Source organism: Myotis daubentonii, chromosome 12 (assembly GCF_963259705.1).
Source record: "Myotis daubentonii chromosome 12, mMyoDau2.1, whole genome shotgun sequence".
NCBI classification, from domain to species: Eukaryota; Metazoa; Chordata; class Mammalia; order Chiroptera; family Vespertilionidae; genus Myotis; species Myotis daubentonii.
This window is the reverse complement of record NC_081851.1, coordinates 23,500,086-23,527,560: the sequence shown is the minus strand read 5'-3', so window position 1 is coordinate 23,527,560 and position 27,475 is coordinate 23,500,086. Positions and strand designations below refer to the sequence as shown.

General features: G+C 51.1%; 2 non-coding genes across 2 annotated transcripts; both read left to right on the top strand.

Moving 5' to 3' along the window:
* The first annotated feature begins 24,167 nt into the window (after positions 1-24,167).
* Positions 24,168-24,370, top strand: LOC132214049 (small nucleolar RNA SNORA74). The gene has a single exon (XR_009448148.1). It is a non-coding gene; the product is annotated as a small nucleolar RNA SNORA74 (small nucleolar RNA).
* Positions 24,371-27,148: 2,778 nt separating this feature from the next.
* LOC132214020 (U6 spliceosomal RNA) lies at positions 27,149-27,252 on the top strand. Its single transcript, XR_009448125.1, has one exon. It is a non-coding gene; the product is annotated as a U6 spliceosomal RNA (small nuclear RNA).
* Positions 27,253-27,475: the final 223 nt, after the last annotated feature.

The following is a 27,475-nucleotide window of genomic DNA, read 5'->3' as shown; positions in this document are numbered from 1 at the left end:
CACAGGGCCCATCTGTGTTCACATGGAGTCCATGAGCCTCTGGTCGTTGAGATTTCAGGTAGAACCCTTACCCCTGGAAAGCCAGTCGGGTAATTATGCCGATGAAAATGATGATGATGATGTCAGTGGCTTTACATAATGCTCCAGAATCTCTTATTTGTGTCAGGAGTTGGGATCAGAAAGGGACTTGGAATTGGGGAGAAGAGCTGGGCAAAGGCAGAGTTTCAGAGCAAAGATGTTCTGATTCCATGTTTTTCAAAAGTGTTTCAGTCGAAGAACCCTTTTTCCCAGGAGGCAGACATGCAAAGCCTTCCACGGGAAGGATTTTTCACAGGCTGCTCTGTTGAATTGTGTCCGAGCCTGCCTGTCCTGTGTCCCAGCCCAGAGTGTGGCAGCTGGGGTGGCCGCATAGAACCCCAACGGACACAGTTTAAGAACCTCTGAATGTGCTCAGCCCTCATTTCCCAGGGGAAAACCTGAGGCCCAGAGAGGACGGGGCTGTGATTAAGGTGTCCATGGGACAGAGGCTGGGAGTGCTCCTGACCCTGGGCCATGTGGCTCTCCACCCGCAGGCTCACTTCCTGGACTGAGCTGCTTCAGGCGGAGCAGGAGGAGCTACGCACCCACATCCAGGAGCTGCAGGCCTCCCTGGAGGAGGTGCAGCAGAAGAGGCGGATCTTGCAGGCCGAGTACCGAGACCTGAAGGCAGAGCAACTGCCCAAGGAAATCTTGCTCACTAAGCTGAGCATGCAGTGTGAGGTGAGGCCGGGGGCTGGTGGCCCTCAGGACACCGGGCCTGAGCCCAGGGCTGACAGCTTGGGGCTCAGCCAGGTCCGAGTGGGTCCTCATTGGCACCTGTGCCCAAAGACTAGGTGGGAATGTCACCCAGAGGCCGAGAGGAAGCCAGAGGCATTTAACGGGGACAAGCACCTTGGCTGGTGGGGATGTGTTAGAAAAGACCTCTCAACAACCTTTGCTTTTGTATTTTTTAACTCTATTTTTCTTGATTTGAGAGAACAAGGGAGACGGAGAGAGAGATAGAAACATCTATGAGGACAAAGAATCGTGGTTCCGCTGCCTCCTGCACCACCCCCGCGGGGTTCCAGCCCACAACTTGGGCATGTGTCCTTGACCGGATTCGAACCTGGGACCTTTAGTTTGCAGTCCGATGCTCTCTCCACTGTGCTAAACTGGTTAGGGCCTGACCTTTCCTTTTCGTAGGGCCGGGGGGCGTGCATGGAAGCAGCTAAGTGCTGTTTTCATTCTGTCCTCGTGGCTGAGCTCTTTGCTCTGTGCTCCCCGTGTCATCTCACTGAATTCTCACAATGCTTTTGTGAGCTGGCGCCCATCCTCATCCTCTGAGGTTGGGTCTGAACTCAGTTTGTTTGAAGCCAAAGCTTGGGCTTTCCCGCCACTCCAGCCCAATGATGTTCTGGGTGGAGAGTTGAGCAACCTCAGCCCCGAATTCCTATCCAGCCCGGCATTTATTTTTCTGATGTCAGAGAGAGGAAGGGCGAGGGGGAGAGGGATGGGAACTTCAATGATGAGAGAGAACCTCTGATGGGCTGCCTCCTGCACGCCCCCTACTGGGGATCAACCCCTCATCCTAGGCGTGTTCCTTGACCAGGCATCTCTTTTGTGAACTCCTGGTGCATGGGGGGCCGCTCCACCACCTGAGCCACACCCTTTGGGCTGCTTCCTAATGAGATACTTTACATTCTTTTGAAAAATGGCTGTCAAGTCCTCAGAGCCTCTTGTACATTTTGCACTGATGGCGCCTCTCTGCTCAGACTGGCTGTGTTTTCAGTGCTCAGTGGCCACATGTGGGCAGGGCTGCGCGACTGGCCGGTGCACTCGGCCATCCCCATGTCATTGGCTGTGTTGGTCCTTGCGACTGGTGAAGCTCATGCCGCAATGGCCATGTTCATGCACGTGGCCCTTTTCTCCTTTTGGGAGCAGTTTCCCAGCAGTGGAGTCACAGGGGCCCGTGGTGTTGAGGACATTGTTGATCTGTGTTTCAGTCGCTCACCCGTGCGAAGAAGGACTGGCAAGAGGATAAACTTCGCCTGCGGAGGGAGATAGACACCTTGCAAGAGCTGAACCAGAGCATCCTGGACGCATGTGACCAGCACTGCACTGAGAACGTGTAAGGGGGAGGGGTGACCGACACCTGTCCTCACAGGGCTGCGGGCTTCCAGCTCCACACCCAGGCCTCCACATTCTGGGCAGAGAGCCCGCGGGCCAACTGGTGTCCCCAGGGCAAGGGAACAGACCATCTTCCCAGTGCACCCTGCTCTCCTTTCCCCGGAATGGCTCTAGAATTCTGCAAGGAGCGGTGGTTGGATTTTGCTGGCTTCAACGACATGGCCCACTGCCTCCCGCTTCTTAATCTGCTTTTGGAATTAAGCTCAGTTTAAAAATGATGACACAGGTACAGAGAGGTACCTGGGGAAGCCATCCAGGTCGCGGGTTGAGCCCGTTCTCTGTCTGATTTCCGCTTGAGGGGCTGGAGAGAGGGTTGTGGGTGCGCCGCAGTTGTCCTCCCTCTGCTGACATGACAGGGACCTGGCTGTGGCGGAGGCCCTGCGAGGTGCACAGAACCAGTGACCTGGTGGCCACGCACTGGCAGGGGTGATGGCATGTGAGCAGAGCTGTGTGCCCAGCAGAAAGATGTTGAGGAGCTCCAAGGTGGTGGAGAAGGAAGCGTGGTGTGGGAGTTGGGGTTCTGCAGCTGACCCGGATGGGGACAGGGCTAGCCAGGGGGGGCGGGAGTTGGGGGGACGTGAAGGTGGAGCACAGGTGGTCGGGGTGCAGGGAAGCTGCAGGCAGTGGCAGGAGGGAAGGCTGGAGCAGGGGGCACTCAGATGGGGAAGGTCTCCATGCCTTGCTAAGGAGTCAGATTCCCTGGGAGTGAGTGTTTATGGGAGGCTGGTCTAAGGGCCGAGGGAGCTGCCAGAGAGGAGGCAGGAGGAAGAGGCTTGGTGCTGGAAACCTTGGGGTTGGAAGTCAAGTGACCCGAGATGCATCTGGTGGGCCCAGGGTGGTCTTCACCCCTCGGTGCTGAGCAGCAGGCCTGTCCTTCCTTGTGATGGGGAGTGGCTGGCCATGAGGGACAGAGGGACATGGTCACAGTGGCCACAGGGGCACTGACCCAGCCCCCCGGGGTCACGGTGCTGCTTCACTTTTCTCCCGGATTCTTCTGCTCATCTACAGCTGGCTCGCCACCTACCCAGGATGGTTTACAGGGAAAGCCACACTGTAGGTTGGGGTGGAAATGACCGTGGCCTGAGTTGGCTCTCTACAGCGCAGCGGGTCCCAATGACCAGCAGAGGTTGGGTAGGTGCCAACTAGAAGCATCGGGGCCTGGTACCCAGGGGGATGATCTGATGATGGTTTTGCATTAAACAGTGTGTGCAGGAGGCCAGGGAGTGGGCAGGCTTCCTGAGCTGTTCCGAGTGGAGTCTTCCCAGCCCGGGGCGGGTTGGGGGCCTGTCTTGTGTGAATTTGTGCGCCTAGTGGTGGAGGTCGGTCAGAGCCAGATGGGAAAACGCTCTAGCATAAGGCCCAGCAGCACGGCTGAGGGAAGAGAGGAACACAGACTAGAAGAACAGATGCCGAGCCAAGGCCGCTGGGAGCAGGTCAGGGTCGGTGGTCCTGGGCCCAGCGGTTTGCGAGTCATCGCTTTTCACAGCTGCTCACTTCATGGTGAACTCTCAGAAAAGCCCGCGTCTTAGGTGGGACCTCGGCAGCCTCAGGGCCAAAGGAGCCTGAGCTGCTGCCTTGATCCAGGGGACTCATGTTCAAGCAAGGAAACCAGGGTCTCTGCCGTCAAGGCCCACGGGTTTGCCATCCTGAGTTGCACATGGTTCGGGGCTTGCTCTCCTGAGATGAGGTCCAGCCTGCTCCTTGGTGCTGCAGCAGGTCTCCACGTGTTAGGGTTCCCGGACCCACGCCACAAGCTCCCCTCCCCATCTTCCCCACTCGGCGAGCTTGACGGTCATGAGCACTGTGATGTCCGAGTCCCAGGAAAATGCCGGCCCTTTTGGGCCAGGTCCCAGCCGGGGCCGATGAGTCCATTTATACGTTTTATATAAAACCAGACTGTTCTTCTTTCTCCTCTGTTTCCAGCGACACCCGGCAGACTATGCCTACAGGAGAGGCGGAAGAGGACAGAATTGGGGATCCTCAGGAGGCTCAGTGTCCTGCTCCTAGGAAGTGAGTTGATTTCAGCAGCAGGAACTTCAACTCAGAACAGGAAGCTGCTCTTTCACGAGTGGGGAAAGCCATGTGGAGCAGTGACCAGTGTGTGGGGCCCGCACCTTCCCCTCTATGGCAGGTCCCCTGTGCGCACCTCCCTCCCAGCTCTGAAAGAATTTAGAGTTTCTTTCCGGCCTTCCTCGGGGTTATCCTCTGAGGGATGGCAAATGCCAGCTGCCATGTCCTGTTGAAGGGGCAGAGAGTCTGGATTAGAGCCACTGAAGCAGGACTATCAGGCTGTGTCTCCAGGTTTCAGGACTTAGAAAGCCATGTTTCTGTTTTAGGAAGGAAGCGTGGGCAGGACACCTGGGCCAGCACCCATGGTCTTCAGTCACAGGAACCTCTTGGTCTTCCCTCCATTCCTCTGGAGTCTCTGGACCCCAGGGTGGTTCTCCAACACGTTCCCTTCTGCAGAGCAGCAGCCCCGGTGGTGGGCGGCTCGGTCCCCGAGGCTGCGGGCTTCCGTCCAGCAGGCCTTCCCCTGCGTCCGGGCCTGAGCCCCAGGAGCTGGGCCTTCAGATTGTCCTGCCCCAGCCCAGCCTTGAGGCCAAATCACCATGAATCCTGCAAGGGCTCTCTGTTGACATCACAAAACCACATAATTTCCCACCCTCCTCCTGTCCCTTGTGTTGACGGGGACATTGAGGCCTCGATGAGGAAAGTACTCGAGTTGAGTCAGCACAGTATCGCTCTGTGGCAGAGCCAGGATTAGAACCAGCTGCGGTTCTTCTTGTGACATTAGAATGCCTCCATTTCCGCCGGTTAGCTGCACTGTATTACCCTTTAAGTTCACTGTTTTCATTGATTAATTTTTATTTTACCATATATATATATATATATATATATATATTAGTATATTTTAACTGAATTCAGAGAAAAAGGCTGAGGGTGAGAGAGAGAAACATCAGTGATGAAAGAGAATCATTAATTGGCTGCTTCCTGCACACCCCCCACCGGGAATTAAGTCTGTAACCTGGGTATGTGCCCTTGACCAGAATGGAGCCCAGAACCCTTCAGTCCATAGAGTGATGCTCTACCCACTGAGCCCAACCGGCTAGGGCTATTTTAATTTTGCTTAATCCTCACCTGAGGATTTTTTTCATTGGTTTTTGGAGAGAGTACAGGGGAACAAATGGTTGGGGGGTAGAGAGAGAGACATCAATGAGAGAGACATCAATATGAGAGACACATTGATTGGTTGCCATCCAGCACACGCCCCCAGTGGGCCTAGGGATAAAACTGCAACCCAGGTACAAGCCCTTGACCCAGAATCAAACCCTTGACCCTTCAGTGCTTGGGCCACTGCTCTAACCCCTGGGGCACACCAGCCAGTGTCCACTCTTTTTCATCCACATGGCCCACTGGGCCCACCCTCTTCCCCCCTCACCCAGACTCCTCAGTGCCCGGAAGGGGCTAAGTCTGCCCGGCTGTCTCACCTATTGGGAGCTCCAGCGGGAAATGAGGAGGCCCTGACTCTCCCTGACATGGCCCTGGGATGCACAATTGCCAGCACACCTAGATGAGCACAGCACCTCTCCCGGTGCCTCCCGGTGACGCAGAGTGGAGGCTGCATGTGAGGTTCTGTTTCCCGAGAGGCTAGTGCGGGTTTCTGCCACAGAGAACGCTTCTCCCGGCCCTGGGTCTGTGCGAATGAACTGCAAATGGTGCTCCACGCCCTGAGGCCACATGCGATGATCCTGGTGCTGGCGATGCAGATTCGTGGGGAACCTGGTGCTGAACCCCAAGTGAAGGGCCGCTTCCCCGGCTGGAGGGGCATTGGGGGTTGGCAGTGTCCTAACCCTCTACTCCTAATAGGAAAAAGCGCTGGAGTCGAGCCAGAGCCTTCCTCAAATTGTTCCAACGCCAGAGAGATGGCTCACGAAGACAAGCCAAGTCACCAGCAGACAGCCCTCCTGGGCCCCTGGAGGCCACCCCATCGTGCTCATACTGGGAGGAGAAGGGAGACGCCCGCAGTGTGCCCCCACCAAAAGGTAGGAGGGGCTGGCCTGGCTGCAGGAGGGCAGTGAAGGGGAGGATCTCAGGCCTTCCTTGAGGTCAGGGCAGAACCGACGGGATGAGAGCTGGGTGCACACACGTGTGCTTGGAGCCTGAAGGGGGCTCTGCACCCCCCCGTCTGCCCCCTCAGGTGTGTGAACACCCAAGTAGAACATGTAAGCCCACGTCACTGTGGTGGCAGTTTCATCCAGAACCATTTAGTTCCTTCAGCATGAGGAACCTCCCCATCACGTACACTGTGGTGGGTCCTCGGATATCCAGAGTGGATCTCCAGACAGTTACCGCGGAGACACGCTCAGGAGAGGATGTGTTTGGGGCTCCTTGTCTTTGCCAGGCCTCGGATTAGCCATTTCTGTCGGGGGAGCCCCCATGTAACCTGTTGAGGACATCTGCCAGGCCTTCAGCCAGGCTCGGGCTCTGCTCTTGCTGTGGCTCTGAAAAGCAGGTGTGGTTCTCTTCTCCCACCTGACCTGGCCCTGAGTCCTCCCACCAGGGGGCGCTGGACCTGCTCATTGAGGGCTGTGATGGGAGTGAGCCATTGGGTCCACAGTGGATTTGCAGCTGCATGTGCTGCCTGTGTTTCCTGGGATCTAAGAGGCTGTCAGCTGTCAGCTGCCCGATTTTGTGCTCATAGAAAGAAAGTGATCGGGTGGTGGCAGTGAGGGTTTGTCAGAATCGCCACCAGCCAACAGTGACTGGGAGGGATGCTCCAAGCTGCACCCTGATTTCAGAGATGGAAGGTTGGCGGCGGGGGGGGGGGGGGGGTGTTCCTCTTAGAACCAATTAAACAAAGCCATCGACTGAAAGGTGGTTTAGTTTTCACCTTCACTTTGAAATATCATTTTATTGATTATTTGCCTATAAACCTGCCAAACATTCCCCCTGAGGAAGTTAACAATTTGATGAAGGACACTAGGACGTTCTGAAGTCGGGGCCAGGCCCGAGACTCGTGGGCTCTCAGGGGCTGGGGTGACAGGGCCTGACAGGACCCGGGGCCGTGACAAGGCGCCCTGTGAGTGTGACGGGTGCACCGGCCGTTCCGGGTCGCAGTCACCACTGCAAGTCCTGCTGTGTCACTCGAGATGCAGAAATGAAGTGTGCGCACGCGGGCACACTGTCTGGGGGCTGCTGCTTGCCTTCCTGGTCTCACAGGAGGTGAAGTAGGGGAAACGCTCATGTGCAGGTAAATGATCATGAAGCTTACTGCCTTGTTAGCATTGGTTTTCTCCAGAGGGTTCTGTGGCCTCGGGTTTTCATACTGGCTCCTCACACTTTTGGACATGTATCACGTCCACTGGTGTGATTGGCTAAGTTGATGAATGAGCTATAATCAGCCCAATTGAGTTAGCAAAACCTTCTGAGAAAAAACTGCTTGACAGACCCCCGCTGTGGTTTGGTTCCGTGAGTGAGCAGGTCAGGGGCTGCAGTTAGTAAAAGCAGCCGTGCGAGGGGGCTTTCTGGGCTCAGCAGCCTTTCGGTAGTTGACCCACTTTGTCCGTCTCCTTGAGTTCTAGCTGCCGTGGGATGTCGGCTCCATTCCTGTCCCCCGTTCAGAGCTGGGAGGGGAGCTCAGGAATGCTTGACCAGGGTCAGCACTGGCCCAGAAAATTAGTGTTGGAGCTGGGACCCGATCCCGCGTCTGACAGGTTCCGGGGCCCGAACTCTGAACCGCTGTGAGCACTGCCTGCCCTTCAAGCTGCTTTGGTCCCTGAAGATGCTCAACCAACTTGGGGCCCCAGCACTGAGGAGTGGGTCCCTTCTTTGTGGTGTGAGCTGTGTCAGCAGGTGGCGCTGTGGGGGAAGAAATAGCAGAGGTGCAGCTGTGCACTGGAATCCTCCATCAGAACTGGAGAAATAAATCCCTTCTGTTCATGGATTGACGTGTTGAGGAAGTCACTAGACCAATTGTCTGCTCTCATAAGACTAGAACTTAAAGGCTGTGAGGGTTAAACCAGGAGGAGAGGATGCGGCGCGATCTACACTGGAATAATGCTTGAGTTTGAGGATGTTTTGGTATGATATAGAGGTAGGTATTTTCATTATGTGCAAAGTCATCCTGCCATAAGAGGCTGTGAGAGGTACCAGAATTCTTAGTGAGCCTGCCCCTTTGTCTCAGTGGTTAGAGCATCGAAGGACCGAAGGGGCGCAACTTAGATTTCCAGTCAAGCGCACATACCTCGGTTGCAGGGTTGATCCTGGCCGCGGTTGGGGTTTGTGAGAGAGGCAACCAGTGGATGTATCTCTCTCCCATCGATGTTTCCCTCTCTTGCTCTCTCCCTCCCTCCACCTACGTCCTCCCATCCACTCTCTCTCTAAAGACCAATGGGAAAAAATCCTCCCGTGAGGACTTTTTAAAAAGAAGTATTATGACTGAGGAGTCCAGGTGGACTGTTTCACTGCATGCAGCAGGCCAGAAACATGCCACTAAGTGTTTGGAGAGGAGCAGGATTTAGTTGTGTGTGAGACAGGATGTCAGGGAGCCTGTCATTAAAATGGATGAGTAAGTGCAGCTGGTGTGGCTCAGTTGGGTGAGCATCGTCCCATGAACCAGGAGATCACCTTCTGATTCCCGGTCAGGGCACACTAGTATGGGCGTGCAGAAGACAGCCGATCCATCTTTCTCGTCATTGATGTTTCTATCTCCCTCTCCCTCCCCCTCTCTTAAAATCAATATAAAAACACATTGGACAAAAAAGCGATGAGTAAGGAAAGCTGCCCCCTACATCAATAAACACCCTTGCTTAATAATGTAACCCGTGGAAATGGAGAAGCAGTCTAAGACATCGACTCCTTGAGCCGTACAGAATGCTCCTCTCGTGCTACATGGAGCCCTGGCTCCAGCTGCCACTCCAACACTTGACTGGAGTCCGAGCAGAAAGGGTTTACCGGGCTGGTTGTGCCGGGGGGAATGTTGCCATCTCTCCCGGGCTGGGCTGGATTCTGATTTTCCAAGTACATTTGGCGAATGTAGCGTCATTTGTCCATTATTCAGTTCATTTACTTGCTGTTTTCTGTGTTTTTATCCTTCCTCCCTTGGTTATCCGGGATGACAATTTAGCGACGGAACAACGAAAGAGTGCCTTTTGGAGCAGAAAGAAGCATGTCGAGGTCAAAGACAAGCCTCCAGTGGCCAGCTCTGCTTGGTCTAACGTCATGAAATGCTGCATTTAATGCACCCACCCTCTCCTCCCTAACTTGCCTCTCCCTTTTTTCCGACCACGAAGATTTATAATCCTTTCCCTTTATCCCTGTCTTGATCACATACCCTTTCTTTCTTTCTTTCTTTCTTTCTTTCTTTCTTTCTTTCTTTCTTTCTTTCTTTCTTTCTTTCTTTCTTTCTTTCTTAATAAGTAAATTTTATTTTTATTGGTTTGAATATCTGTAGTTTATTTAAAAATGGATAAAATTGGTAAAGTTTTGGATCCACACAATTTTTCTCATTTTCTAAACCAAAGCATATAACTTTTATAACACACTCCTTATTCTTTTTTTTAATTGCTTAAAGTATTACACAGGGTATTACATATGTGTCCATTCCCCCCCCCCCCCCCCGGCCTAGACAGTCCCCTAGCCTCCCCTATCCCCCAGTGTCTTATGTCCATTGGTTATGCTTCTATGCATGCATACAAGTCCTTTGGTTGATCTCTTACCCCCCTACCTCCTGCCCCCCAACCCTCCCCGGCCTTCCCGCTGCAGTTTGACAATCTGTTTGAGGCAGCTCTGCCTCTGTATCTATTATTGTTCAAAAGTTTATAATGGTCTCTATTATCCATGAATGAGTGAGATCATGTGGTATTTTTCCTTCATTGACTGGCTTATTTCACTTAGCATAATGCTCTCCAGTTCCATCCATGCCGTTGCAAATGGTAAGAGTTCCTTCCTTTTTACAGCAGCATAGTATTCCATCGTGTAGATGTACCACAGTTTTCTAATCCATTCATCTACTGATGGGCACTTAGGCTGTTTCCAGATCTTAGCTATGGTGAATTGTGCTGCTATGAACATAGGGGTGCATATATCCTTTCTGATTGGTGTTTCTGGTTTCTTGGGATATATTCCTAGAAGTGGGATCACAGGGTCAAATGGGAGTTCCATTTTCAGTTTTTTGAGGAAACTCCATACTGTCTTCCATAGTGGCTGCACCATTCTGCATTCCCCCCAGCAGTGCACGAGTGTTCCTTTTTCTCCACATCCTCTCCAGCACTTGTCGTTTGTTGATTTGTTGATGATAGCGAGTCTGACAGGTGTGAGATGGTACCTCATTGCTGTTTTGATTTGCATCTCTCGGATGATTAGTGACTTTGAGCATGTTTTCATATGTCTCTTGGCTTTCTGGATGTCCTCTTTTGAAAGGTGTCTATTTAGGTCCTTTGCCCATTTTTGGTTGGATTGTTTACCTTCCTTTTGTTAAGTTGTATGAGTTCCCTATAAATTTTGGAGATTAGGCCCTTATCAGATATGACATTGGCAAATATGTTTTCCCACGCAGTGGGTTTTCTCCTTGTTTTGTTGATGGTTTCTTTTGCTAAGCAGAAGCTTTATATTTTGACATAGTCCCATTTGTTCATTTTCTCTTTAGTTTCAAATGCCCTAGGAGCTGTATCAGTGAAGAAATTGCTTCGGCATATGTCTGAGATTTTGTTGCCTTTGGATTCTTCTAGAATTTTTATGGTTTCCTGTCGCACATTTAAGTCCTTTATCCATTTTGAGTTCATTTTTGTGTATGGTGTAAGTTGGTGGTCTAGTTTCATTTTCTTGCATATATCTGTCCAATTTTCCCAACACCATTTATTGAAGAGACTATCTTGACTGCATTGTATGTTCTTCCCTCCTTTGTCAAATATTAATTGAGCATATTGGTTCGGGCCAATTTCTGGGCTCTCTATTCTATTCCATTGATCTATATGCCTATTCTTGTGCCAGTACCAGGCAGTTTTGCGAACAGTGGCTTTGTAATACAACTTGATATCTGGTATTGAGATCCCACCTTCTTTGTTCTTTTTCAGGATTGCTGCAGCTATTCGGGGTCTTTTTTTATTCCAGATGAATTTTTGGAGAGTTCGTTCTAGATCTATGAAGTATGCCATTGGTATTTTAATGGGAAGTGCGTTGAATTTATAGATTGCTTTGGGTAGTATGGACATTTTAATGATGTTGATTCTACCAATCCATGAACACGGTATGTTCTTCCATCTGTTTATGTCTTCCTCTATCTCTTTTTTCAATGTCCTGTAGTTTTCTGAGTAGAGGTCTTTTACCTCTTTAAGTTTATTCCTAGGTAGCTTAATTTTTTTGGTGCGATGGTAAACGGGATTGTTTTTATAATCTCTCTTTCAGAAAGTTCACTATTGGTGTATAGAAATGCCACAGATTTCTTGGGGTTAATTTTGTATCCTGCTACATTGCCAAATTCGTGTATTAAGTCTAGTAGCTTTTTGATGGAGTCTCTAAGGTTTTGTATGTATAATATCATGTCGTCTGCAAATAAGGACAGTTTTACTTCCTCTATTCCAATTTGGATGCCTTTTATTTCTTCTTCTTGCCCAATTACAATGGCTAATATTTCTTTATTATTTTACTAGAGGCCCGGTGCACAAAAATTTGTGCACTCAGCGGGGGAGAGGGAGGGTCCCTCAGCCTGGCCTGTGCCCTCTCGAAGTCTGGGACCCCTCGGGAGATAACGACCTGCTGGCTTAGGCCTGCTCCCCGGTGGAAGAGGGCAGGCCTAATCCCTAGGTGCAGCCCCTGGTCGGGCTCAGGGTATGGCTGATTGGCGGATTGGGGCACTGCCCCCTGTCACACTCAAGGCAGGGTCGATGGGGAGGTTACAGCCTCACCCCCTGTCACGCTCAGAGCATGGCCAATCAGGGGGTTGGGGCACTGCCCCCTGTCACACACAGAGCAGGGCCAATCAGGGGGTTGGGGAGCTCCCCCCTGTCACGCACAGAGCAGGGTCGATCAGGGGGTTGGGGAGCTCCCCCGTCACTCACAGAGTAGGGCCGATAGGGGAGTTGGGGCACTGCCCACTGTCACGCACAGAGCAGGGCCCATCAGGGGGGTTGGGGCTCCGTACCCTGTCATGCACAGAGCAGGGCCCATCAGGGGATTGAGGAGCTCCCCCCTGTCACTCACAGAGTAGGGCCGATAGGGGAGTTGGGGCACTGCCTCCTGTCACACACAGAGCAGGACCGATCAGGGGGTTGGGGCGCTGCCCCCTGTCACGCTGATCCCGGTGCCGGGAGGCCTCGCGGCTCCACTGATCCCGGTGCTGGGAGGCATAGTACCCTTTTACTATATAGGATAGAGGCCTGGTGCATGGGGGGGGGCTGGGTGGTTTGCCGTGAAGGGTGTCCCGGATCAGGGTGGGGGTCCCCACTGGGGTGCCTGGCCAGCCTGGGTGAGGGGATGATGGCTCTTTGCAGCTGGTCACACACCCTTCGGGGTGGGGGTCTCCACTGGGGTGCCTGGCCAGTCTGGGTGAGGGGCTGAGGGCTGTTTTCAGGCTGTGACTGAAGCTCCCAACTGCTCCTTTTATTCTTTTTTTATTTTTTTTATTCTGGGCCAGCTTTAGCCTGGCTCCAGCTCTGAGGCTTCGCTTCTGAAAGCAGGTATCTGGTTTGTTTCAGTTCTACAATCGAAACTCTGTATCAACTCCAGCTCTGAGATCCCAGCTCCCTGAAAGCTGGTTTCTGGGTGTGTTTTTTTAGCTTCTATTTGTTACTATGTTTCTTAAACTGCAGGCTGAGAGGCCAGCAAGGCAGGCGGGGAATGTTGCAGTCCTCCGACACTGAAGCAAGCAAGCCTCATGTTCAGTTTAAGCTTCCTGGTTGCCGGCCGCCATCTTGGCTGACAGTTAATTTGCATATTGCCCCTGATTAGCCAATGGGAAGGGTAGCGGTCATATGCCAATTACCATGTTTCTCTTTTATTAGATAAGGATTATGTTTTTTCTTTTTCTTTTAATCCTCACCTGATAGTTTTATTGATTTAAGAGTGAAAGAGAAAGAGAGTCAGAGGGAGAGAGAGAAACATCTATGTGAGAGAGAAACATTGAATGCTGCCTTCTGTATGTACCATGATTGGGGATTGAACCAGCAACCTAGGTATGTGCCCTGACTGGGAATCAAACCTGAAACTTTTGGTGTATGGGACGATGCTCCAACCAACTGAGCTACCCAGCCCTAGTGTTTCCTTATTTCTTAAAAAATGAAAATATAAAGAAAGAGGGCAAGATATGATCACTGTTTATTGTACACTGTTTATTCTACATCTATTAAATGTTTTCTGTACCATAAATATAACTTTTCATAAAAAAGGAAGGCAACATGTCTATGGAAGTATTTATTTTTATTTGTTGACAAGAGAAATGTGAATGGTGTAAATGCAGACCAAATCTGCACATACCACCAAAAAATAAAAATAAAAAATTGATGTTAATCATTGGGTTCTGATGACTTATCAGAAAATCACTTATTTTTTAAGGGCCCTTAGAATACACTTGGCTTAATTGACATCAGCTGGGACTCAGGGCAAGGTCAGAGCCATGCCCTGAGGGCGGGATCAGTCAAAAGATTGGATGTCACTCAGTCTGACTCTCCTGCCCAGTGTTAAGGGGATGGATCTCATGATGTCTCAGGCCCACCCAGATGTGATGTAACTTCCTGTAATTGGAGTATATAATAAACAGCTTTCAGAGCTGGCTCTCTCTGTGCCTTTCCCTCCAGAGGGCAGACTCTCTCTGTCTGTCCCTGGAATCAGAGGTCAGAAACCACACCCAGCCCAAGCTTTTAATCTATTTTATGTCTGTCTTTCATTATTCTTTAAACCCGAAAGAGCCTCCTAACTTGCTTGAACCGGCTCAAGTCTCCCCACCCTGCGGGATGTGGAGAAGAGACCACAGCCCCAGTGCGCCCACCATAGTCATTTATGACTAACTTATCCTAAAAGAAAAATAAATAACAGCCAATAGCTTTTATTGAAACACAATAGATGTATTAGTTCTTCTAATGCAACAGGGAACTGTTCCAAGGCCAATGTGAGACACTGAAACCAAACAAAAACTGAGCTTCCTTATAAAAACTTGATTGTTCCCAATAATTACAGATCACAAGATAGTTGCTGCTCATTACTTACATATGGCTCAATAAATTCCAGTAACTAGCTATGGGATTAGCTTTCCAATGCTTGATAATTTACCTCATTTGTTGCAGGGGATTTGAGGTTTGGCCATTCTGCCTTTTTTCACAAAGTACATTGGACCTCATTTTATTGCCCTTTTCCCATTTCTTCTGCTAAGCTTAGAATGAGCCCTAAAGATTAAAGTAGACAGAACCTAGAGACAGAACCTAGTGAGAGAACATGGCAAAAGATCCTGGACAGAACCCGGCTACAGGAATTGGCTGGAGATCCTAGACAGAACTTGGCTGGAGATGCTGGCTATAGAACCTGGCTGAAGAACCTAGCAAGAGAACATGGCTAGAGAACCTGGACAGAACCTGGAGACTGAACCTGGCTGGAGAACCTAGCGAGAGAACATGGCAAGAGAACCTAGCTACCGAACCTGGCTATGATGATCACCTGAACGCTGCCTATGTGTCATTCCTTCTTCACCAACTCCGTCCACACCTTTGGGGACCCCTGGACCTGCTGGGGTTGGACCCCAGCATTAAATCTGATCTTTCGAAGTTCCAAAAAAAAAAAAAAAAGACTAAAGTAGCATCCTGGATATTTGGTTAACATTCCCCAAAGGGGTGTGCTTTAGGGATAAATCTCCAATACAATATGTTTCAAGGCTATTTCAAGGATGCAATAACTTCCAGGAACTCTTCACATTTCGCCATTCTTGGAAAAAGATATCCTTGATGCCTAAAAGTGATCATTTCCGAATTGTACAAATTCTAGGAATAACCATACGAAGCCTTATCTGCACATAGTAATATTGTTGGACTTGGGAGATAACAAGGCCCCTCTGTTTAAAATCCTCCCTGTGTCCCAATCAAAAGAGTGAGTCTATTCTTAGTGTTTTTCTAAATATTTACTGTCCCCTGCAATTCATTTGCCCTGTGTGCTGACTGTCTTTTAGCCATGCCAGTCTTAAAACTTCCAGATAATTTATATAATCTACCAGGTGACATTTATGGTTTATGAACATTCTGAAGTTACAAGAAAAAATACTTGCTCATACTTGCTAATACACCTTAGTTCCCAAAATTTCAGAAGCAATATTCTAAGAGGCCACAAGATGGGGGCATTCCTGCATACAAGCAGATTCTCAAAGCAGTGCACTGAGCTCCCAAGTTTCAAGTTCTGCTTTGTTGTTTGTCTGTTTTTCTAAAATTTCTTTATTGATTAAGTTATTGCATATGTGTCCTTATCCCCACATTACCCTCCGCACCCTCCCCACTCATGCCCTCACCCGCCTGTTGTCTATGTCCAGTGGTTAGGCCTATATGCATGCAAATAAGTCCTTTGGTGGATCTCCCCCTCTTACCTCCACCCTCCCCTACCTTCCCTTTAGAGTTTGATGGTCTGATAGATGTTTCTCTGTCTCTGGATCTGTTTTTGTTCATCAGTTTATGTTGTTCATTCTATGTACCACAGTCCCTGGAGGTCTAGTGGTTAGGATTCGGCGCTCTCAAGTTCTGCTTTGACCAATAAGGGAGTCATTACCCACATGTGGCTAATTTAAAATGAAGTAAAAGGTGAAATCACGCTCCTAAGTTGCACTAACCACCTCTCAAGAGCTCAATAGCCATATGCGGCTACTGGCTACTCTACTGCAAAGTGCAAAATAAAACATTTCTATTCTCAAAGGATTTTCTAGTGATTTTAAAATTAGTTTTCTTTAATTCAAAAAACAGAAAAAGTTTTAGAAAGTGCTGATTCTTTTTATTATTCATAACACTGAACAAGTGGGAAAAACTTAAATGACCAGTGATAGAATTTTGGTTATCTGAATTGTGATTTAAACATATGCTGGAATATTACAAAGCCATTAAGATAGGACTCTCTTAGAATATGCGGGAAGGTTTATGGTATAATTTTAAGAACAAGGGGAAGCAAAAAGTATGTGTACATATATTTTTATAAATATATGTGCATACACATTTGAATATATAATTCCAAATTTGGCAACTTTATACTGTGCATACATATACATACCTATATAAAAAGAAAAAAAACACAAAGAAACAAAGGGAAAAGATCATACTATTATCTAACTGTGGGATGTGAAATTACGGAGAATTTTTTATGTTCTTCTTTCAACATGCCTTTATTTTTTTATCTTTTTCCAGTATTGGAGAAAAAAAAATCAACGAAGGAAGAAACTATAAAAAGAATGTGGAATTTTTTGAACTTTTGCAAAAGCAAAAATAAGTTTCAGAAGATTCAGTAATTCATTTTAAAAAAACAACAACTAAAGATTTTTTTCTAAAGAATTTTTACAAAAATAAGTTTTATTGATTTTCTACAGAGAGGAAGGGAGAGGGATAGAGAGTTAGAAACATCCATGAGAGAGAAACATCAACCAGCTGCCTCCTGCACGCCCCCCACTGGGGATGTGCCCACAACCAAGGTACATGCCCTTGACCGGAATCGAACCTGGGACCCTTGAGTCTGCAGGCTGACGCTCTATCCACTGAGCCAAACTGGTACTGGCTAAAGATTTTTTTGATTTATATAAAGTTTTGTATAACCCCTGAAGCCGTCTGCATAATTCTTGTCAACAAGACAGGTGTCATGGCAAGTGTCATTCGTAGGATGCTCCCATGTCTACAGAGCAGCTGAGTGGTGTCTGGATTCTCTCTGTAGCTGCACCTGTCTAAACGTTGAGCCCAGTGTGACATTCATTCATTTATTCGGAAGCAGATCTGTAAACATTTTCTATGCTCCAATTGTTCTGAATGAGAGTCTCTTCTGTGTCCCTATTGCTGTCCGTAACCGTAATAGGAGATGAGGTGTAAGGGCGCATCATGGGTCAACTGGCCACTAGAGGCCAAAGGACTGGCCTGTGAAGGACCAGGAACAGGAGCAACATCCTGGCGTGAACCTGGTCTGCAGTCAGAACCCTCTCCTCCCCGAGGCAGGTCACAAAGCAGCTACTGCATTTCTGAACAAGAAATTGAGACGCAGGTTTTGACCAAAAAATTAAGATATTTTAAAAATTCATGAATCTATGTGGGATGTCCTAAAGAAGATGAAGATATCATATGTATGTACATGTCAATGAATCAGGTTTATTACAAATAAAAAATATATGAAATCCGAAAAGAGCTCTTTGCTCAGGAAATCATTCAGCAAGTGTGTGCTGTCAACCTGGGTCTTGGGGGCGTGGCCTTCACAGGTCACCTTTCAGGTGCTGAGTGGGCCTGAGAGACAGACAGGTGAACAAGAACCAAGGCCACACTTTATTTCAGAAGATAGGAAGAGCCATGAAGAAAATAGACTTAGCTTATATGACTAGGGAGCCACAGGGACACAAAAGATTTCTATTGGTGCCCTGACCTATGACCTTAAATGCAGTGGTTCACAGGACAAAGTGTGGGATCCCAGGTGCTGTGGATCAGAAACCTGAGGTGGTTCATTGGGTTGCCCTCCTCCCAGGAGGCCTCAGGGTCCTGCACATGGGGAGGTGCAGAATCCATTCCTTATGGCACAGTTCCCTTCTGTGTCCCTGCCAAAGCCACTCCCAGCTTCCTGGGGCTCCCCAAAATCTTGGCCTTTGATCCCTTCCTCCAGCCTCAAAGACAGCAACTCAAGTGGAGTCCCTCCCTGGCTTCTCTGACCCACCCTCCCACCCAGTTTTCACTTTGAAGAACACCTAGTTACTGAGGGCCAGGACCCAGGAGAGCCACACCTCCTGTGGTTTCTGTAGAGGGCCTTTGGTATGTTGGGGTCAATAAATGTTTATTCACTGATTTTTAACACCACCACCACCAGAAAACTTGAGAGGTTGGCCCACATGGCTGGCCTGGCATGGTGGCTAGGTTACCTCTATGACCTGTCTTACCATTCTGACCTCTGTTAGTATTGTGACCTACTGCCAGGTGATATACCATAGGGCTGGATACATGGGGGCTTCAGAGCAGAGTGACTCCCTAGCAGGCTCAGGAAAGGGCTCCCCAAAATGTTTAAACTGAGACATGGCTGTTGAGACAGAGCTGGCGCCATGGAGACCTGGGGAAGCCACCCCAAAAGGAGAGGCAGTGCCCCAGGGCAAGGACAGCCAGGCTGGATGGGAACAGCAGAGAGCGGGGGGTCAGGGGGGACATAGAGGGCCCTAGCGTGGGTTGAAATTGCTGTCACAGCAGGAAGGCTTTTAGGCACGAGAATAGGGGGATCTGATTTATATTTTTTAAAGATCACTTGGTGATTTGACATTTGAAATGATATTTGACATGTATCCTGAGAGCCCGGGAGGATTTGGGCAGATGAAGACAGTGAGAAGTGCTTCATGTGCAGACAGTGGACACGGCCTGGAGGCAGGACAGATGAACACTGGGGACCAGAGCACATGCCTCGCAGAGCCTGTGAGTGATGGGAACAGGCAGGGAAACAGAAGACCCTGCATGGATGGGGCAGGGCAGGGGAAAGGGGTCCTTCCATGGAGGGGGCAGGGTAGGAGAGGCAGTGAAACCTCCATGGAGAGGGCAGGGCAGGGAGGAGAGAGGACCCTCCATGGAGGGGAAAGGAAGGGAGGAGAAGGGACCCTCCATGGAGGGGAGAGGGCATGGAGGAAAGGGACCCTCCATGTAGGGGACAGGTAGGGAGGAGAGGAGACCCTCAATGGAGGGGAGAGGGCAGGGAGGAGAGGGGACCCTCCATGGAGGGGACAGGAAGGGGGGAGAGAGAACCCTCCATTGAGGGGAAAGGAAGGGAGGAGAGGGGACCCTCCATGGAGGGGAGAGGGTAGGGAGAAGAAGGGACCTTCCATGGAGGATGCAGGGCAGTGGGGACAGGGAACCCTCCATGGAGGGACAGGCAGGGAGGAGAGGGGACCCTCCATGGAGGGGACAAGGCCAGGAGCAAAGGGAATCCTCCATGGAGGGTACAGGGTAGGGACGAAAGGCGACCCTCCTTGGAGGGTGCAGGGCCATGGGGAAAGGGAACCCTCCATTGAGGGGACAGGCAGGGAGGAGGCCGACCCTCCATGGAGGTGTCAGGCAGGGAGGAGTGGGGATCCTCCATGGAGGGTAAAGGGCAGGGATGAAATGGGACCCTCCATGGAGGGTGCAGGGCAGTGGGCAACCTTCCATGGAAGGGACAGGTAGGGAGGAGAGTGGACCCTCCATGGAGGGGAGAGGGTAGGGAGAAGAAGGGACCTTCCATGGAGGATGCAGGGCAGTGGGGACAGGGAATCCTCCATGGAGGGACAGGCAGGGAGGAGAGGGGACCCTCCATGGAGGGGACAGGGCCATGGGGAAAGGGAACCCTCCATTGAGGGGACAGGCAGGGAGAAGGGGGACCCTCCATGGACGGGACAGGCAGGGAGGAGAGGGGACCCTCCATGGAGGTGTCAGGCAGGGAGGAGTGGGGATCCTCCATGGAGGGTAAAGGGCAGGGACGAAATGGGACCCTCCATGGAGGGTGCAGGGCAGTGGGCAACCTTCCATGGAAGGGACAGGTAGGGAGGAGAGTGGACCCTCCATGGAGGGGAGAGGGTAGGGAGAAGAAGGGACCTTCCATGGAGGATGCAGGGCAGTGGGGACAGGGAATCCTCCATGGAGGGACAGGCAGGGAGGAGAGGGGACCCTCCATGGAGGGGACAGGGCCATGGGGAAAGGGAACCCTCCATTGAGGGGACAGGCAGGGAGAAGGGGGACCGTCCATGGACGGGACAGGCAGGGAGGAGAGGGGACCCTCCATGGAGGTGTCAGGCAGGGAGGAGTGGGGATCCTCCATGGAGGGTAAAGGGCAGGGACGAAATGGGACCCTCCATGGAGGGGGCAGGGCAGTGGGGAACCTTCCATGGAAGGGACAGGTAGAGAGGAGAGTGGACCCTCCATGGAGGGGTGAGGGCAGGGAGGAGATGGGACTCTCCATTGAGGCGGCAAGGGTAGGGAGAAGAAGGGACCTTCCATGGAGGGTGCAGGGCAGTGGGGACAGGGAACCTTCCATGGAGGGGACAGGCATGGGTGTGAGGGGAAACTCCATGGAGGTGATGGGCCAGGAGAAGAGGGGACCCTCCTTTCCGGGACACGTAGGCAGTAGAGGGGTCCCTCCATGGAGGGAACAGGCAAGGAGGAGCGGGGACCCTCAATAGAGGGGATGGGTCAGGGAGGAGAAGGATACCTCCATGGAGGGGAAGGGCAGGGGGGAGAGGGGACCCTCCATGATGGAGAAGGGCAGGGAGGAGTTGGGACCCTCCATGCAGGGGGGACTGTTAGGGTGATGGGAACTCTCCATGGAGGGGACAGACAGGGAGGAGAGAGGACCCTCCATGGAGGGGACAAGACAGGGAGGAGATGGGAACCTCCATGGAGGGGACGGGTCACGGAGGAGAAGGTACTCTCCATGCAGGGGGACAGTAGGGTTATGGGAACCCTCCATGGAGGGGACAGGTAGGGAGGAGTAGGGACCCTCCACGGAGGGCATGGGTCAGGGAGGAGAAGGATCCCTCCATGGAGGGTACAGGGCAGGGAGGAGAGGGCAGAGACGGGGAAAGGGAAACCTACAGTGATGGGCCAGACAGGGAGGAGAGGGGACCCCTCCATGGAGGGGACAGGGCAGGGAGGAGAGGGGACATTCCATGGAGGGGACATGCCATGGAGGAGAAGGGACCCTCAATAAAGGGGACAGATCAGGGAGGAGAAGGATCCTTCCAGGGAGAGGAAGGGCAGGGAGGAGATGGGAACCTCCATGGAGGAGATGGGTCAAGGAGGAGAAGGTACCCTCCATGGAGCGGGGAGCGTAGGGGACAGGGAAGGGAGAATAGGGGACCCTCCATGGAGGGGGCAGGGCTATGGGGAAGGGATACAGGGAACCCTCTAAGGATGGGCTGGGCAGGGAGGAGAGGGGACACTGCATGAAGAAGGGAGGGCAGGGGAAGTGGGGACCCTTCATGCAGGAGACAGGGCAGTGGAGCAGGGGACCCACCATGGAGGGAAGAGGACAGAGAGTGAGGAGACCCTCCATGGAGGTTATAGCTAAAGAGGAGATGGGACCCTCCGTGGAGGTAACAGGGCAGGGAGGAGAAGGGACCCTCCAAGGAAGGGAAGGATAGTGGGAATGGGTGCTCTATATGGAGTGGGAAGGGCAGGGGGTTTGGGGAACAGGGAACTCTCCATTGATGGGGCAGGGCAGTGGGGACTGGCAACATGGGACCCTCCAAGGATTGGCTTGTCAGAGAGGAGAGGGGACTCTCCATGGAGGAGGGAGGGCAGGGAAAGTAGGGACCTTCATGGAGTGGACTGGGCAGAGAGGAGAGGGGACTCTCCTTGGAGAGGACAAGGCAGGGAGGAGAAGGCACCCTCCATGGAGTGGGCAGAGCAGAGGAAAAGGGAACCCTCCGTGGATGGGACAGGGCAGGGGGGAGAGGGCATATTCCTTGGAGTGGACTGGGCACGGAGGAGAGGGGACCCTCCAGGGAGGGGGCAGGGCAGTGGTGACAGGGAAACCTCCATGGAGGCTACAGAACAGGTGGGGCAGGGAACCCTCCATGGAGGGGGCAGGGCTCGAGGTGGGGGGGGGGCTGGCCAGGGAACCCAACAGGGATGGGCCAGACAGGGAGTAGAGGGGACCCTCCTTGGAGGCGGCAGAGCAGAGGAACAGGAAACCCTCCATGGATGGGACAGGGCAGGGGGGAGAGGGCACACTCCATGGAGGGGACAGGGCAGGGAGTAGAGGGGACTCTTCATAGAGGGTAGAGGGCAGGAGACAGGGACACCTTCATGGAGGGGGCAGGTCAGGGGGACAGGGAAACCTTCAAAAAGGAGTTAGAGCTGGGGGACAGGAACTGCACTTGCAGGGATGGAATAGTGGGTACAGGAAACCCTCCATGCAGTGGGGAGGACAGGAAGGAAGGGAACACCAATTATAGGGGGCAGGGCAGGGAGGAGAGGGGAGACCAGGAACCCTCTATGGGGAGGGGGCAGGGCAGTTGTACAGGTAATCCCCATGCAGAGGGTAGTGCAGGAGGAAAGGGAACCTCACTTTGAGAGAGCAGGGCACAGAGGAGACAGAACTATCCATTGAGGGAGCTGGGCAGGGGGACAGGGATCCCAACTTTATGGGGAGGGGCAGGGAGGAGAAGGTACCCTCCATGGATGGGGCATGGCAGGGGTGTAGAGAACCCCACTTTGAGGGGGAGGGTCAGGGAGGAAGGTTTCCTTCATGGAGGGGGCACGGCAGGGGGACAGAGAACCTCACTTTGAGGGGGCAAGCAGTGGAGAAAGGGAGCCCCGGTTTGAGGGAGAAGGGCATGGAGGAGACAGAATCCTTCATGGAGGGACAGGGCATGCATGAGAGGGAACAGGGAACCCTCCATGGAGAGGAGAGGCTGGGGGGATAGGGAAGCCTAATTTGAGACAGCAAGGATTTTAGCACAGGTCCTGAAATAGATGGCAGGGCAGGGGGGAGAGGGCATCATCCAGGGAGGTAGCAGAGCAGGGAGGACAAAGGATCCCACATAGTCTGAGCAAGATAGGGGGGTTAGGGCACCATCCATGGAGGGGCCAGGGAAGGGGGGACATGGGAGTAGAGATAGGTAACAGGAGAAACAGACCCCTCCATGGAGAGTTCCCTGTTCCCCATGGTGGAGCCCTTGCCCCCAGCCCTGCCCCTTGGCAGCATTCCCTCTCATACCTGTCCATCGGCCCCTCCCCTGGTCCCCTGACCCTGCTGCCCTGCCTTCCCATGGAGGGGCTGCTGTCTCTCCTGCTCTGACCACTCTGTGGTTGGTCCCCTTATCCCTCTGCCCTTTCCCTCCATGCAGGGTCTTCTGTTTCCCTGCCCTGACCCCTCACTCACAGGCATCTGAAGGGCATATGCTCTGGTCTGTCCAGTGTTCATCTCTCCTGCCTCCAGGCCGAATGTCCACTCTCTGTACCTGAAGCATATTCTCACTTTCTTCATCTGTCTAAATCCTACCCGTGCTCTCAAGACACATCTCAAATATCATTTCAAATGTCAAATCACAAGCAGGGGAAGGGGGGTGGAGGGTGGGGGCTGGGAAGTTGGGGGTGGAGGATGGGAGGTGTGGGGTGTGGGGTGCGTGATGGGGGGGGCGGTGGGGGGTAGGGTTGGGGGTAAGAGTGGGAGGTGGGGGTGAGGTGTAGTGTTGGGGGATGAGAGCTGGCGGGAGGGGAGTTGGGGGTGGCAGATGGGGGCTGTGCATTGGGGATGTGGTGAGGCAGATGGGGGCTGGGTGTGTGGGGTGTGGGGTGGCAGGTGGGGGTGGCGTGTGGGGAGTAGGGGGTAAGGTTGGTGGGTGACAGGTAGGGGAGGGAGAAGAGGGCATAGGGGGGATAAATGGTGATAGAAGGAGACTTACCTGAAGCCAGTGAGCACACAATGCAATATACAAATGATGCATTATAGAATTGCACACCTGACCTATGCAATTTTATTAATGAATGTCACCCAAATAAGGTTGATTAAAAATAAATAAAAGGTGGGTCTTTTGAGGTTGATTAGGTTATGAGGGTGGAGCCCTTGTGAATAGGATTAATACCCTTTTCAAAGATATCCCATGCTAGACTTATCAGGAGATGCTTTTATATGTTATATAAATGTCTAACCACTATTTTGTACACTTGAAACTAATATTGAATGTCATCCCTAATTGAAAAAAAATTAAAGAAGTAATTTTTAATAAAAATGAAAATGCAAATCAGAGTGATCTTTAAAAAATATAAATCAGATCATTACACTCTGTGCCTAAAAGCCTTAAGTGCTCCAGCAGGGGTCAGCTCTCCAGATAGAATCATGCCTGTGAGGGTGTTACACTGCTGGGAGAGGAATGCCCTGTCTTCTTCCTCCAGTAGCTCCCTTCACTGCTCTGGTGATGTGTGGCACTGGTGCAGGGCAGAACTGTGCTTCCTTGAGAGTGAGCTAAGCATCACTTTGGCTGCTTAGTTATAGTGTGGGAGCAGACACACAGAAAATAAATTTAAGCCTTAAAAGTTCTCACAGCATTTCAACCCTCCAAACGGACCTCTATCTTCCCTTCCCTACACTCCAGCCAGCCTGGCTCACCCAGCCTTGAGGAAAGAAGGCAGGGACAGTGCTGCCCGGGAAGCCAGTGAGCATGCATGTGGTCGGAAGTCTGGAGAGAGCTCCAGTTCTCTTAGGACAGAAATGGAGGGATGAATCTGCTGAAATCAGCCACCCATGAGGGGATTCTACTTTTCACTACGTGATGGCTGGATTGCACTTGCATGATCCCACCATGCTCTCACTCCCCTGTGGGGATCCATGAGTCGTCTACAACAGGAAGCAGCTCTCTGGCCTTTGAGAATCCACAGACCTTCTGCAAAGCCCTTAAGCTCACACGGCTGATCTCAGACTACAGATTCCAGACACCTTCACAATCCTGGGAAGCAGCCTCTTTTGACTTTTTCATTCTCCTCCTACAAACAATGCCAGGTCTGCGTCTTCTGTACACTGCTCAAGGATGTGTGAGGACCCAGAGGGTGGCAGCTGGACCTGATATCCCCTGGGACATTTGCTGAGTGGCCTCAGACCCAACACTGACACTGAGCTTGAACCTGCATCCATCTGGTGAGCACCACTCACCTCTACCTGGGGACTCCCTGAGAACCTCCCTCATGCAACTTGAGTGCTTCCAGAGACTCTTTCATTAACTGAGACAAACAGGCACCCGGCAGATGGAGGCAGACAGGGAGGCAGAACATGGTGTGCTCTGGGGCTTTTGCTGACCTGCCCCCAGGCTCAATGCTAGTCAAAGCCAGCTTTGGTGCCCTGCTTGGACCTTCCTGTGCTCACTGGGCCTCAGCAGAGGCTGTCACAAATTGTGAATTGCTTTGTAGATGCAAAGAGATTGCCCTGGGAGAGTCACATCAAGCATCTGACATTGTTCAGCACCAGAGTCCCTCCCAGGAAGACCCAGGAACAACAAGCCAATAGCCAGCTTCAGAGCACACCAGAGAAGGATACAATTAGCCTCAGAAGCGGCAGATCCAAAGAGAGATCGAGGCAGGCACCAGACCCCGCTGAGATGAATTGCGCTCCACGTGGTCAACACCTGTCAGCAGCTCATACACTACACTGTAGGCAGGGTACACTGTGGTCACAGCCAACTAGCCTGAGCATCGAATCACTACATGAATGGGCCAACAGCCATCAAGAATCAACTGCCACAGGAAGGTTCACATAACACACGCGGGACATCCCTGGAGCACTCAACTCAGATGATCAAGAAGAAATTGCCACTGGGTTCCACAGGACTCCTACTACACGAAGCCACACTACCAAGACCTGGATTTTAATACAAAGAAAGAAACACACAGAGGCAGCCAAAATGCAAAGAAACATGCCCCAAATTTAAGAACAGGGGACACATCCAGAAAAAATGCTAAACAAAGTGAGGCAAGCAATATTTCAGATAGTTAATTGAAGTTAGGTGAAGAATGGATGAAATCAGTGGGAACTTGAAAACTGATAGTAGGCATGAAAAAGAACATTTAAGCCATATAAAAGATCCAGTCAGAAATAAAGAGTAAAATCTTTGAAATGAAGAATACACTAGAGAAAATAAATAATTTGATTAAGGAGAGAATCAAATTAGTGATTTGGAAGACAAGGTCACAGAAGACAAAAGCAGCAAAAAGAAAAAAGAACTTTTAAAAATGAGGAATGTTTAGGGGACTTTTGGGACAACATGACACATTAACAACAACCACATTATAGGAGTACAAGGACAAAAGAAAGGTTAAGGGACTACACCATATTAAAAGAAATAATGACCGAACACTTCCCTAACCTGGTGAAGGAAGAGACACACGTCCAGGAAGCACAGAGTCCCAAACAAGATGAACCCAAAAAGGCTTGACACCAGGACACATCATCATGACAATGACAAAGATTAAAGACAGGACATCTTAAAAGCAAAAAAATAAAGACGGTCAGTTACCTACAAGGGAGCTCCCATAAGACTGTCAGCTTATTTCTCTACAAAAACATACCAGGCCAGTAGGGACTGGCACAAAATATTCAAAATAATGACAAGCTAGGACCTTCAACCAAGACTACTTTACCCAGTAAGGCTGTCATTTAAAATTGATGGAGAAATAAAGAGCTTCCCAGACAAGAAACAGCAAAAGAAGTGTGTTACCACCAAATCATTAGTATAAGAACTATCAAGAAGGAATAAAAGGGAAACAGAGTTAAAAGAATAAAACATATCCAGAAATAATCACTTTAAATGTAAGTGGCTTGACTGCTGCAATTAAAAGACATGGTAGCTGAATCGATAAGAAATCAAGAACCATATATATGCAGTCAACAAGAGACCTATCTCAGAATGAAAGATATACAGACAAAAAGCAAGGGGATGGCAAAAGGTATTTCATGCAAATACAAATGAAAAATAAGCCGGGGAGGTAAACCTAGAGCTGACAAAATAGACTTTAAAACAAAGGCTATATTGAGCGATAAGAATGGACACCACAGAATGATAAAGAGAGCAATCCAACAAGAGGATATAACCCTTGCAAACATGTATTTCTTCAACATAAGAGCAAGTAAATGTGTAAATCAAATCCTGATGTACATAAATGGAGAGTTCAACAATAATACGGACGTAGTAGGGGATTTGAACAATCCCACTGGCATCAATGGCTGGATCTTCCGCACAGAAAATCAAGAAGCAAAGAGTGGCCTGGTGCTGGACTCTGCAGCAGCAGCAGCAGCAGCAGCAGCAGCAGCAGCACATATAGTAAAGCTGGAATGATGCAGAGGAGATTAGGGTGGCCCCTGCGCAAGGGTGACACTCAAATCAGTGAAGCGTTCCCTTCCCCCTAGCGTGTGACATGCTCCCCTGGCTCCCCTAGGCTCCCCTGGCTCCCCTGGGCTGGGGCCCCTGCGGGTGGGGGTGGAGGGAGATGGGTGGGGGCTGGGGGGGAGGGAGATGGGCGGGGGCTGGGGGGGGAGGGAGAAGGTGGGGGGGAGACTTGGGCCCTGACCTCCTCCTGGGCTGGGGTCCCTGTGGGTGGGGGCGGAGGGAGATGGGCAGGGGTTGGGG